Raw genomic sequence first — 13,726 nt, 5'->3', positions numbered from 1 at the left:
GTTTAATTATATAGACGAGAAGCACTTACCATATAAAAGAGCCAAGCTTGTCTCAAAGTGTGCATGTCAGATCAATTCGATTTACATTACAGATCATGTTGCCATACATACAGTACATTTTTGAACCTGCTTATCATGGTCAGCATCACAGGAGGTATGAATCAATCTTGGCATTACTTGATGCCAAGTGGGAACCCGAGTACCACTCATGCCTGACCAAATTAAAATTGTTGATTAATATGCTTGTGATGTGGGACGTAATCATAGAGTACATGAAGAAAACCCCATGCAGGGATGAGGAGAATTTGACCATATTACATATGACCACATCCATCCATCCATTATCCAACCCGCTATATCCTAACTACAGGGTCACAGGGGTCTGACCACATATTGTGTTATAATCATAAAATTGCATAAGCAGTCTGAGCTTGTACTAAGTGAAGGGGGTATACACTAATTAATTTAAATGAACATTAGCCCTAGGCTGAATTAAGTAAATGAATTTCATATTCTATAATTAATGACATCATCTTAAAGCATACATGCTTTCCATTCTTCTGCTTGAGTCACTTTGCCCTTGTTGAAGTTCTTTCTCATTGCCGCAGGCCTCTCCCTCAAGGCTGTATATCTGAGTATTTGGCTTAATAGTTGCAAGGCCAATTATTCTCTTCATGCCATGTAATAAAATACACAGTGCAATCCACACACAAGTCAAGAAGCTTTTTAACATTAGCCCTTAGTACTAGGGTGTTGTGCCATGTTAGCCATTATGGATGCAATGAGAAGTCAAGCAAAATGACACCTTTTATTGGCTAACTGAACAGATTACAATATGCAGGCTTTGAGGCAACTCAGGCCCCTTCTTCCGGCAGTTTGTAATCATTAATCCTTGAAACTCTCATACAATTTCACAAACCCTAACAATGTACTGTGAGTCCCTTTATACTAACCATCTAGTTCAAGGACTTGCAAATACAGTTTAATGTTTAAGAATGTATATATTGTAGATAACCTTTCATTCACATTCCACCCACTTTCACACTAATGTAATATCCATGGCATGCCCACTGACAGTTACGTCACTGCTTAGTCAACTCAAAGAGCAGCCGCATAGCAAGGGGAAGCCAGGCGTCATTGTCTTAGGAATACAGCTGATGGACTGGATGAAAGCACTTATTTTGGTGCAAAACCCAAGTAGAAGGTAAACAGACAGAATGATGAGTTTCTACTATCATAATTAAAGCTGCCAGCAGGGGTTGCTTTCCAAAGTCGTATGCTTTTTAAAGTCAAACTCTGTTTAGGCATTTTTTTATTTCATTTATTATACACTGTTATATCTTGTTCTGTCTTGTGTAATTTTTTATATGGTGACTTTTGTCTTTTAGTATATTTTGCATTTCTCATACTTTTATAATGTACAGTTGTGCTTGAAAGTTTCTGAACCATTTAGAATTTTCTATATTTCTGCATAAATATGACCTAAAACATCATCAGATTTTCACTCAAGTCCTAAAATTAGATAAAGAGAAACTAGTTATACATGAGACAAAAATATTATACTTGGTCATTTATTTATTAAGGAAAATGATCAAATATTACATATTTGTGAGTGGCAAAAGTATGTGAACCTTTGCTTCCAGTATCTGGTGTGACCCCCCTTTGCAGCAATAACTGTAACTAAACGTTTCTGGTAACTTTTTATCATTCTTGCACACCGGCTTGGAGGAATTTTAGCCCATTCCTCCGTACAGAACAGCTTCAACTCTGGGACGTTGGTGGGTTTCCTCACATTAACTGCTCGCTTCAGGTCCTTCCACAACATTTTGATTGGATTAAGGTCAGGACTTTGACTTGGCCATTCCAGAACATTCACTATATTCTTCTTTAACCATTCTTTGGTAGAACGACTTGTGTGCTTAGGGTGCTTGTCTTGCTGCATGACCCACCTTCTCTTGAGATTCAGTTCATGGACAGATGTCCTGACATTTTCCTTTAGAATGTTACAGCCTTATTCCAAAATGAATTAAATTATTTTTTTTCCTCAGAATTCTACACACAACACCCCATAATAACAACATGATAAAAGTTTACTTGATATTTTTGCAAATTTATTAAAAATAAAAAAATTGAGAAAGCACGTGTACATAAGAATTCACAGCCTTTGCCATGAAGCTTCATTTTGAGCTCAGGTGCATCCTGTTTTCCCTGATCATCCTTGAGATGTTTCTGCAGCTTCATTGGAGTCCACCTGTGGTAAATTCAGTTGATTGGACATGATTTGCAAAGACACACACCTGTCTATAGAAGGTCCCACAGTTGACGGTTCATGTCAGTGCACAAACCAAGCATGAAGTCAAACGAATTGTCTGTAGACCTCCGAGACAGGATTGTCCCGAGGCACAAATCTAGGGAAGGTTACAGAAAAATTTCTGCTGTTTTGAAGGTCCCAATGAGCACAGTGGCCTCCATCATCCATAAGTGGAAGAAGTTCGAAACCACCAGGACTCTTCCTAGAGCTGGCCGGCCATCTAAACTGAGCGATCGGGGGAGAAGGGCCTTAGTCAGGGAGGTGACCAAGAACCTGATGGTCACTCTGTCAGAGCTCCAGAGGTCTTCTGTGGAGAGAGAAGAACATTCCAGAAGGACAACCATCTCTGCTGCAATCCACCAATCAGGCATGTATGGTAGAGTGGCCAGACAGAAGCCACTCCTTAGTAAAAGGCACATGGCAGCCTGTCTGGAGTTTGCCAAAAGGCACCTGAAGGACTCTCAGACCATGAAAAGCTAAATTCTCTGGTCTGATGAGACAAAGATTGAACTCTTTGGTGTGAATTCCAGGCATCACGTTTGGAGGAAACCAGGCACCGCTCATCACCAGGCCAATACCATCCCTACAGTGAAGCATGGTGGTGGCAGCATCATGGGGATGTTTTTCAACGGCAGGAATTGGGAGACTAGTCGGGATAAAGGGAAAGATGACTGCAGCAACGTACAGAGACATCCTGAATGAAAACCTGCTCCAGATCGCTCTTGACCTCACACTGGGGTGATGGTTCATCTTTCAGCAGGACAACGACCCTAAGCACACAGCCGAGATATCAAAGGAGTGGCTTCAGGACAACTCTGTGAATGTCCTTGAGTGGCCCAGCCAGAGCCCAGACTTGAATCCGATTGAACATCTCTGGAGAGATCTTAAAATGGCTGTGCACTGGCACTTCCCATCCATCCTGATGGAGCTTGAGAGGTGCTGCAAAGAGGAATGGGCAAAACTGGCCAAGGATAGGTGTGCCAAGCTTGTGGCATCACATTCAAAAAGACTTAAGGCTGGAATTGCTGCCAAAGGTGCTTCGACAAAGTATTGAGCAAAGGCTGTGAATATTTATGTACATGGGATTTCTCAGTTTTTTTTTTTTTTAATAAATTTGCAAAAAGACAAGTAAACTTTTTTCACATTGTCATTATGGGGTGTTGTGTGTAGAATTCTGTGGAAAAAAATAATTTAATCCAGTTTGGAATAAGGCTGTAACATAACAAAATGTGGAAAAAGTGATGCGTTGTGAATACTTTCTGGATGCACTGTACATAAAAGATGGCACACAAGACCAAAAGAGAAAAGCAATCAAATAACAGAGGAATCTGCTCTTAATTCATACAGTTGTTTACAACAACAACAACATTTACAGTATTTATAGAGAGTTGAAAGTGCTTTACACGATGTCAAAGAGAAAGTTACAGGAAAAGAAAAACAAACAAGATTATGCAATCATATTAAAGAATATGCAACAAAGAAAAAAAAATAAATCAGTACCATCTTAAAAATGCCAAGTAGAAGGGTAGCATCCTTAAGTACAATGTCATGATGTAAGTCTCTAAAGAGGAGTCCAGTGATAAGGTCAGATGGCTGGGAGGACAGAAAAACAAACAAACAAACAAACAAAAAAAAAAACTCCAGTGAAGCTGGAGACAAAAAAACAAAATCTGCAGGGGTACTAAGGTCAAAAGACCATCTGGCCCCCACTAATGATGGGTCTAATGGTTTACAAGTTTGTTTGTTTTTTTCAAATTTCTCTTTCCAAATGTGACATGACAGAAAGCTTGTCCTTGTGCAATCAAACTCACTGCCATGGCTGAAACAGAGAGCTTTTGTTGTATTGCAATTCAAAGTCTTCTTGTTTCTAATTCAGTCAAAAGCTTGTAAAAGCTACAAGGTTACCTAACAGAGATATTCATGAGCTTATGAACAGTGAAATGTGAGAAAGCAGGTCTTTGGCTGGGTGCTTTATGAGTTAAATGGAGTTTTAATCTCTCTTGCATGGATAAAACAGTTGTACAATACCAGGGTATTAAGGAGGTGTCTAATGGTGCATGGACGTGTGTTATCATTGCTTCAGGTTTAAGTAAATAACTTTGTGTTGTTTTGCCTCTTTTATCGTCACATGGTCATTTATTCATGTCTGTGGTGCTATCTTCTTCTTCCCTTGGGAGTAAAGATCTTTGTTGTGTTCCAGTACAACATTACAGAGAAAGAATTTAACTAATTCTGGGCATCTTTCTGTGATACATCGTCATCCTAAGAGTTTAGATGCCGAGATTCATTTTATGAAGTATTGCTTCTCTTTCTTCCAGAAGGAGATCACTTGCTGGCAAAGACCCTGATTTTGAAGAGCTGGTCTCTAAACAATCTGCACCTTTGTCAAGTCACTTTCTTACAGCAGAGAATTCCTTCTGTTCCTTGCAAAGCCTAGCAAAATGGGGGGATGCCAATTGTGTCCTATAACCTTCAAATTGATAGCCTCCCTTATCAATGGTGCTACCAAAGGGACCAAAGATTGCTACCACAATTTGGCCACCGTTTCTCGCTGCTGTCTCCATTACTGAGCTTTTCAGTTGGGTCCATTCAGACTCCATATCTCCTCCATTTAAAGATAAGAGATGCTCTTGAGATATGGCCACATATTTCTACATTAAACTCCAATTAGAAAACAAATGCTAATGCGTATGTATCATATGTTACAATACATAAATTGCTATTGTATTGCATTTGGTCATATCCACACTGTACTATAAATGTCACTTACTAATTGTACTATAGCATCACAATTAACATGCTAAAAGTTTTGAACCCCAAGGAAAGCAACATGTTACAAAATTTACTACAGAATTCCCAACAATAAAAGAAAACCTCAAATTTGTGAAAAACAGAGCCTCAGAATCATGACATAGTCATTTTTTTATTTTGGGTTGATACATTAAGGAAGGGGCAATGGACACAAATATCAGCCAATGGCATGCCTTAGCAGTTCACAAGGACCAACTTAAAGTCACATAAAGAGACTATGAATGGATCAGACATTTGTCAGATTTTATTGTTGTAGCCTACTGGCCTGTCGACCAACACACCAGAGGTTATTACAAAGGAGTCTAGATGATGGGATAGATGGGAAGTAGCTATATCAACACAAGAAGTCATTTTGAGCCACATGTCACTGCGATTGGTGTTAATGTCTGGATTAAAAGATGAATAGATGAAAATATTCTATCATAATACCAGACTACCCTGCACAAATTTATAATTTAGAATGCCTAGGAGGAGGTGGTCAGCCAGTTAGCCAAGATCTTAAGAACCATGGCTGTGACTCACTTGTGTATAACCTACCATGGACAGAAAAAACCCTGTTTTATTTTTTCCAGGGATACTGCTGACTGGTGTTCTGTTTTCTTCTCCTCCATTTTTAACCAGCTCAATGATGATATTAATGGACATATATCATTCTAATACTACTAACTTTAATGAGCCCCTCAAGAAAACAAAACCCCGTGACTCCACAGTGCCAGCACTTGGCTACGCAGCCCATTCCTAATTCAGTCTGCAATGTTTCAAAATGAATGTAGAGGTGATATGTGAAAATGATTCAGAATGTCCAAATACAAAAATCATACAATATAACCATGTCTCTATTCACATCCACTGTCCCACAGCTAGCATTCGCCTTGTTAAAAGCATAACAGCAATTCAAGAGAATGAGAGAAAAAGAAGTCCAGTCCATTCATGTAACGGCTGTAATTTAGTGGTTTATTATAATATAGAATGTCTCTCCTTACAGAAGACAGGCTCAGAGTGCATACAAACTCAACACCATAACAGAATGTCCATGAGCATTTAAAATTGGCACAACATTGACCCAACAACGATATTCTACATTGGCATGTAACCTGGAGCAACAAATAGGATATCTGAAGAATGTGCCAGCGTGGTGAATGTTATTCTCTCTTTCTTTTTCTCTTAGTAGCACTATATAATATAAAGATGAATCTAATATTATTACATGGCAGGACAATGTGTAAAACTAGCTAGATTTATGACCTTGTTCAGGAAAGGAAGTTGGCTAGAATTTGATTCTCATTTTTAAAGTACAGTTAACTAGGGAAATTAGTACTATTAACATACTTTACAGTTTTAACAGTCTTTTTGAATAATTTTTTTTTGCTATGTCCCTGTGCCAACAACCACAGAATTCCTTAAGCACATCATACTAGCCGTTCTCCGCAGCTCCGCCCACAAAGTAGTGAAACAAGACAAACTTTAAAAATCAACAAACAAAAAGGTTATTGCTAGTTAAACGGCGGCAAGTTACGCTCCAAAATGCAGGGGTGGACCGACTCCCCTCTACTAACGTCACGCTTAACCCTCCCCTCGGCTCACAGCCTCTGTCTCTGATTAGCGTGAACATATCATTCCTGCAAGCAAAGTATGATTCATGTCACAAAATCAACCGGAATGTTCAAGCAAATTATAGAGGAAAACCTGATCTAAATCCGTTAAGTAGTTTTCTCGTTCGCTAGCTAAGCAGAGGTAAGGTATAGACCCGAGGCTGGAGCGTGAGTAAGGAGGGCCCCGCTCCCCTCGGCCCCCTGCATGTCTCTCGGATTCGAACAAATAAATTGGTACCACAAGCAAACTATGATACTTGTTACACTGGATTATACACTCACCTAAAGGATTATTAGGAACACCTGTTCAATTTCTCATTAATGCAATTATCTAATCAACCAATCACATGGCAGTTGCTTCAATGCATTTAGGGGTGTGGTCCTGGTCAAGACAATCTCCTGAACTCCAAACTGAATGTCAGAATGGCAAAGAAAGGTGATTTAAGCAATTTTGAGCGTGGCATGGTTGTTGGTGCCAGACGGGCCGGTCTGAGTATTTCACAATCTGCTCAGTTACTGGGATTTTCACGCACAACCATTTCTAGGGTTTATAAAAAATGGTGTGAAAAGGGAAAAACATCCAGTATGCGGCAGTCCTGTGGGCGAAAATGCCTTGTTGATGCTAGAGGTCAGAGGAGAATGGGCCGACTGATTCAAGCTGATAGAAGAGCAACTTTGACTGAAATAAACACTCATTACAACCGAGGTATGCAGCAAAGCTTTTGTGAAGCCACAACATGCACAACCTTGAGGCGGATGGGCTACAACAGCAGAAGACCCCACCAGGTACCACTCATCTCCACTACAAATAGGAAAAAGAGGCTACAATTTGCACAAGCTCACCAAAATTGGACACTAGAAGACTGGAAAAATGTTGCCTGGTCTGCTGATTCTCGATTTCTGTTGAGACATTCAAATGGTAGAGTCAGAATTTGGCGTAAACAGAATGAGAACATGGATCCTTTATGCCTTGTTACCACTGTGCAGGCTGGTGGTGGTGGTGGTGGTGTAATGGTGTGGGGGATGTTTTCTTGGCACACTTTAGGCCCCTTAGTGCCAATTGGGCATCGTTTAAATGCCACGGGCTACCTGAGCATTGTTTCTGACCATGTCCATCCCTTCATGACCACCATGTACCCATCCTCTGATGGCTACTTCCAGCAGGATAAGGCACCATGTCACAAAGCTCGAATCATTTCAAATTGGTTTCTTGAACATGACAATGAGTTCACTGTACTAAAATGGCCCCCACAGTCACCAGATCTCAACCCAATAGAGCATCTTTGGGATGTGGTGGAACGGGAGCTTCGTGCCCTGGATGTGCATCCCACAAATCTCCATCAACTGCAAGATGCTATCCTATCAATATGGGCCAACATTTCTAAAGAATGCTTTTAGCACCTTGTTGAATCAATGCCACGTAGAATTAAGGCAGTTCTGAAGGCGAAAGGGGGTCAAACACCGTATTAGTATGGTGTTCCTAATAATCCTTTAGGTGAGTGTATAACAATAATACATTTTTATTTTATACTAGCTGTCCCCCACACCTCTGCCCGCGTAGTAGTGAAACAGAACAGTGAGGAAGTCCCTGCCAAGCTCTCTACTTCTGATGTCACTCTTCCCCCTCCCCTCGGCCCGCAGCCTCTGTCTCGGATTAGCACGAATATATCGTTCCTGCAAGCGAACTATGATACTTAGCACGATGAGAGAAGTTGCAAGTTCAAGCAAATTATAGAAAAATGCACGATGTAAATACATTAAGTAGTTCTCTCATTCACTAGCTAAGTGGAGGTAAGATAAGCCCCGAGGCTGGCGTGTGAGTGAGGAGGGACCCGCTCCCTTCCCTCGGCCCGCTGCATGTCTCTCGGATTCGCACAAATAAATCGATACCGCAAGCGAACTATGATACTTAACGCAATGAGAGAAATCACAACATCAACCAGAATGTTCAAGCAAATTAAAGAAAAAAACCCAATCTAAATCCATGAAGTAGGTCTCTCGTGAAAGCGGACAGACAGACAGACAGTTAGGTAGACAAACGTTGGATTTTATATAAGAGAGAGAGGATTCACTTTGATGCAACAAATGTCCCTTTTTGCAATATTCATCTTTCTTCAGCCTGACCAGGCTGTTGAAAAGAAACACATACAAAAACATTACTGCATTCAGCTGTGGGAGATCCTCAACATTCTGAATCATTCCAAAGAAGCACAAAGCAGAACGTTCTAGCACTCCTGTGCACACAACATGACACCAATTGTTTTCCATTTAACTTGGAGCATAATAAAAAGGAAAAAAAAAACATTAAAGCTTATCTTTATCCATTTAAGCAATATTGTCCAATACAAGCTACATACAGTGGATTCAAAAAATCTTCACACCTATTCACTTTTTCACATTTTGTTATGTTGGAGCCTTGTGCTACAATCATTTAAATACATGTCTGGGGTATGTTTTCATTAAAGATATATCTGTCTTGTACTTTGCTCTGCTCCGTTTTCACTCATCCCTGTCTAGCCTCCCAGTCACTGTCACTGAAAGACAATCTTATAGCATGATGCTTCATGGCTGGAATGGTATTGCACAGATGATAAGCCCCAGACATTATGCTAATCTTGGTTTCATCAGACCAAAGAATCTTGTTTCCCACAGTCAGAGAGCCTGATGAGAGTTTTCTGTCTGGCCACTCTCTTTATAAAGCCCAGATCGGTGTGTGGAGTGTTGAGGTGATGGTTGTCCTGGACGTTTCTGCCATCTCCACACAGATTCTCTGGAGATTAGCTGGAGTGACTATTTGGTCACCTTTCTTACCAAGGCCCTTCAGCCCAGATTACTCAGTTTGGTCGGGTGACCAGCGCCTTGAAGAGCTGTGGTTGTTCCAATTTTTTTCCATTTGAGAATTATGAATTATGCTCTTGGGAACCTTCAATGTTGCACAAAATGTTTGTAACCTTCCCTAGATGTGTGCTTCAACCCTGTCCTGTCTCTGAGCTCTGGTGGGAAGGTGGGACCCTCTCTAGACAGGTGTGTACCTTTTCTAATCTTATCTAAATAGTTGAATTGACCACAGGTGGTCTCCAAACAAAGGTGTAGATTAATAGAATGGGAAGCACCTGAGACAAATTCCAAGTGGCATAGCAAAGGGTCTGAATACTTGTGTCAATAGGATATTTCAGCCTTTAATTTTTAAAATGTTTGCAAAAATATTCATTACACAATTTTTTCTCTTTGTCATTCTGGAGTATAGAGTGTTGCTTTATAAAGGGAAAAATTAATTTAAATGATTTTAGCACAAGGCTGCAAGAAAAGTAAGCAAGAACAAAGTGGAGGGATCTGAATGTTTTCTTAATCCACTGTATAAGCTGTAACTGCAATAGCCACAAAATGAGAACTGGCTATGGATGAGAAACGCACACTAAAGCACACTCCTTTTTTCACAAATTTTGCATGGCATGGGATTTGCATGTTCTCCCCGTGTCTGCGTGGGTTTTCTCTGGGTGCTCCGGTTTCCTCCTACAGTCCAAAGACATGCAGGTTAGGTGCATTGGCGATCCTAAATTGTCCCTAGTGTGTCCTTGGTGTGTGGGTGTGTGTATGTGTGCCCTGCAGTGGGCTGGCACGCTGCCCAGGGATTTGTTCCTGTCTTGTGCCCTGTGTTGGCTGGGATTGGCTCCGGCAGACCCCCATGACCCTCTGTTAGGATCAGGGCCGGATTTTCCTATAGGCTAACTAGGCTTCAGCCTAGGGCCTCAAGATCAAGAGGGGCCTACATAACTCAACTTAAAAATGGGAGGTGAAAGGGCCTCATAAGTAGAATAGCCTCGGGCCTCTTTTCATCTAAATCCGGCCCTGGTTAGGATATAGCGGGTTGGAAATCTTAAATATACTTTACACTGGTTTCTTTTCTGTTTACCATCTCCTATAATTCCTTCTTCTATATCTGCTGATACGTGTTGTGAGGATCTGCTGTCTCAATATTCAGTACAAAATACACTATCTTCTGTGTTATGGAGATTAAGGGCAGGATTTCTTGCAAACTACCTTGTATATTGGGTGTGACCAGTAGGGGGCACAGCAGCACCCCATTATACAACACAGTCCATGAAGGGGGAAAGCATCATATCATACCATCGATCGTGGGTTCAAATACAAGACCTTCTTTATTATATTTACTTCCACCGTTCTCCCAATTCTCTTTTTTTAATAACACAATAATCAAAACATCACTTTTACCTCCTTCCTCACCTCCCTTGAAGCCTCGTCCACACCCTACTCAACTCTGACTGCATTTGTATGAAGCGCGGCTTCTTTTATGCCAGACCCCGGAGTACTTCCTGTGGCACAGCACTGCATGCTGGAAGCACTTCCAGGTCAGGTGGAGGTCTATTGTAACAACACCCTGCAGCTCCGAGTGGCAGCACCCAAGAACTCCAACAGGGACTACAACTCTCAGCCTGCCCTGTGGATATTCTTATGGGTGTCCCACCAGTGGGATGCTGCCACTATGTATACGGGGGGGGGAGAACAAGACTTTGGGCAGCAGCCACCCTCTGTCCTTCCACTGTGGTGTCCCTTACTGCCCAGAAACCAACCTCCATGCTGGCTGGGACCCCCAACCATCCAACACAGAGCTCACATGGGCTTATAGAAAGTCTGTGATATTCAAGCTGTGTTCACCAGTGTAGAACCAGTGTGAATTTCCCCTTGGGATGAATAAAGTATCTATCTATCTATCTATCTAGAACATTAAAATAACCCCATGTAAAACATAAAACAAAATCTTAACATAAACTGTGGTTTACTACAGGTATAAACTGTAAATTAAGAATCTGTGGGCTTTACACATAGCATTACAAAACAGAACATCCTCAAAACCACTTAATCCAGTTTATTTATATCATACAGTAATATCCTTCTTCTAAAACACATTAACTGAAGATGTTATGTCACTGAGTGTGTCCTCAAAAAAATTGAAAGCAAAATTCAATCCCTAAAACAGTAAATACTATAATATGAGATTAAATATTTATGAATGCTTCTTTACCATTTTACATTACACAAAACAAAGTATCACAGAAATAACACACACAGTAACAACATTCAAGATGACAGCTAACATGGGGGCTAATAAAATTATTAGGAGCTGATTTTTTGTATGAATATATGTGTGCACACAATTTACCTCCCAGTTATTGAAAGCCAATGGTTATATCCTATGTAAATTATTGATATACTTTATCCTAATCAGACATTTTCCCCAATCAGACATAAGAACACAGCAAATAAATTGATAAAAGAAGCCACGGGGTTGATACTGGCCAGTGCCATCACTTAGAAACCCAATAAACCTGCAAGCATCATATGTATTTCATATGCCATAACACACAAACAATTGATATTTATTATGGAGCATATTTTCAACAAAAAAACATGCAGATGTAAAGGATTAGTCTCTTGTTATTGAAATGTGAAACATTTACCTTTGTGTAACAGAAATGCAAAGAGCATCTTTAAAATGTACAGAGAATATTTTAACCCAAAGGATGCAGGAAATATAGAAACAAATGCAAATATTTTTGAATGTAACTGACAGGGCCACACGTGTTTTACCTTTCTATAGATTTTCGGATCTTAGTGTCCTTTAGCTTTAACAGAATTATAAAATATGAATGACAATACAACGTGTGGACTGCAGTAACGAAAGTAATAAAGACCAGTAGCCCCAGATGATATAATTAATGATTAAAACACAAACACATAATCTAATAAATACTTCTGCCAGCAACAGTCATTTAAATCTGTTAATAAAATCAAGTGTACCATATACTACACATATCTTATATTGCATATGACACCTCTTTTTATCACATATTTCCTGTAGCGTATCCTTATAAAAGACCAAAAACAAACAAAACATCTCATGAAAAATTACAACACACCTAAATACAACTTTGTATAGTTAAGAAACTAACAATCTTCGACTGTTTCAAATTTTCATTAAGGGGTATTGTTTATTCTGCTTACAAAACCGGAAGTTTTGTGAAGTTTGAAATTGTAACATTACTGAAAAGAAAAATTTTCTTGATGATTATTACACTGTCACTGAAGAAATTACACAAATATCTGAGATGCACAGCAAATTACAGCTACTCAGTGCTTAACGCGTATTTGATTACATAAAGTACAACTACACAATGTGAATTTCAAGTCACTAAGACGCGACCATAGCAATTGTTTTACTCCAGACTGACAGTATTAATTAATAGGAATATTCAGGACTGAGGCATTTGAGCTGCCAGTCTCCAAACAGACTACATCATCATTACCTCTAAAAAGATATATTCTCAAATGAATAAATACTTTTGTGATACCTTTTCTAATTTATTTCATTTTCAAGACCTGTCTAATAATACATAGATATTTAACATTTTAATTAACAGTATTTACTATTTTACAATGTTGTACTAATGTTAAGTGTTTTCCGTAGCAACCACTAAATTCAATGTGATATACTTTTTATCATAAACAGAAAACAATTAATATTAATATTGACTGTAGAACTGAATTTTTTTCTTCTACTTCCTACACTCATTCATTTTTGTTGTTTTACAAGGAAAAACAAAATCTCACCAAAATTACTTTAGGCTCCAATATTCTTCTTTGTAAAATTGTTCGAAAATGCTCTCATTTGTCGCCAAACTCCTCTGTGCTGAAATACGCCATCTCATGTGGGTTTCAATTAGTAACACAGCTGTCTCTGGATAAATAACGTTAATCCGCTTCAATAAATGATGGATTCTTTTGTGATCTGAAACTGGATCTTGTTTAAAATATTCAGGCATTGGCTGCATCCAGCAATGATAACATCCTGCACCAATATTATTGATGGACGATGAGCTCAGCTTACATTTAGGTGCTTCACGTGGCTCACTTGAGAAGAAGAAAAAAGTGCTACAAAACTTATTGAAATAGACTTCATCAATTATTAAGGAATGATCATGTCTCATAAGCG

At 39.5% G+C, this 13,726-nt stretch overlaps 1 protein-coding gene across 1 annotated transcript in view; it reads right to left on the bottom strand.

The window, feature by feature from the left end:
- Positions 1 to 13,409, bottom strand: part of LOC120531828 (myosin-IIIb-like) — a 100,976-nt gene extending 87,567 nt beyond the window's left edge. Inside the window, exon 1 of the mRNA XM_039757596.1 lies at positions 13,345 to 13,409. The gene's annotated coding sequence lies outside the window, so the exon portion shown is untranslated. The remainder of the gene's footprint in view (positions 1 to 13,344) is intronic.
- Positions 13,410 to 13,726: the final 317 nt, after the last annotated feature.

This window comes from Polypterus senegalus, chromosome 6, assembly GCF_016835505.1.
Source record: "Polypterus senegalus isolate Bchr_013 chromosome 6, ASM1683550v1, whole genome shotgun sequence".
Lineage (NCBI taxonomy): Eukaryota > Metazoa > Chordata > Cladistia > Polypteriformes > Polypteridae > Polypterus > Polypterus senegalus.
The sequence above is the reverse complement of the archived record's forward strand: the minus strand, read 5'-3'. Positions and strand labels throughout refer to the sequence as shown.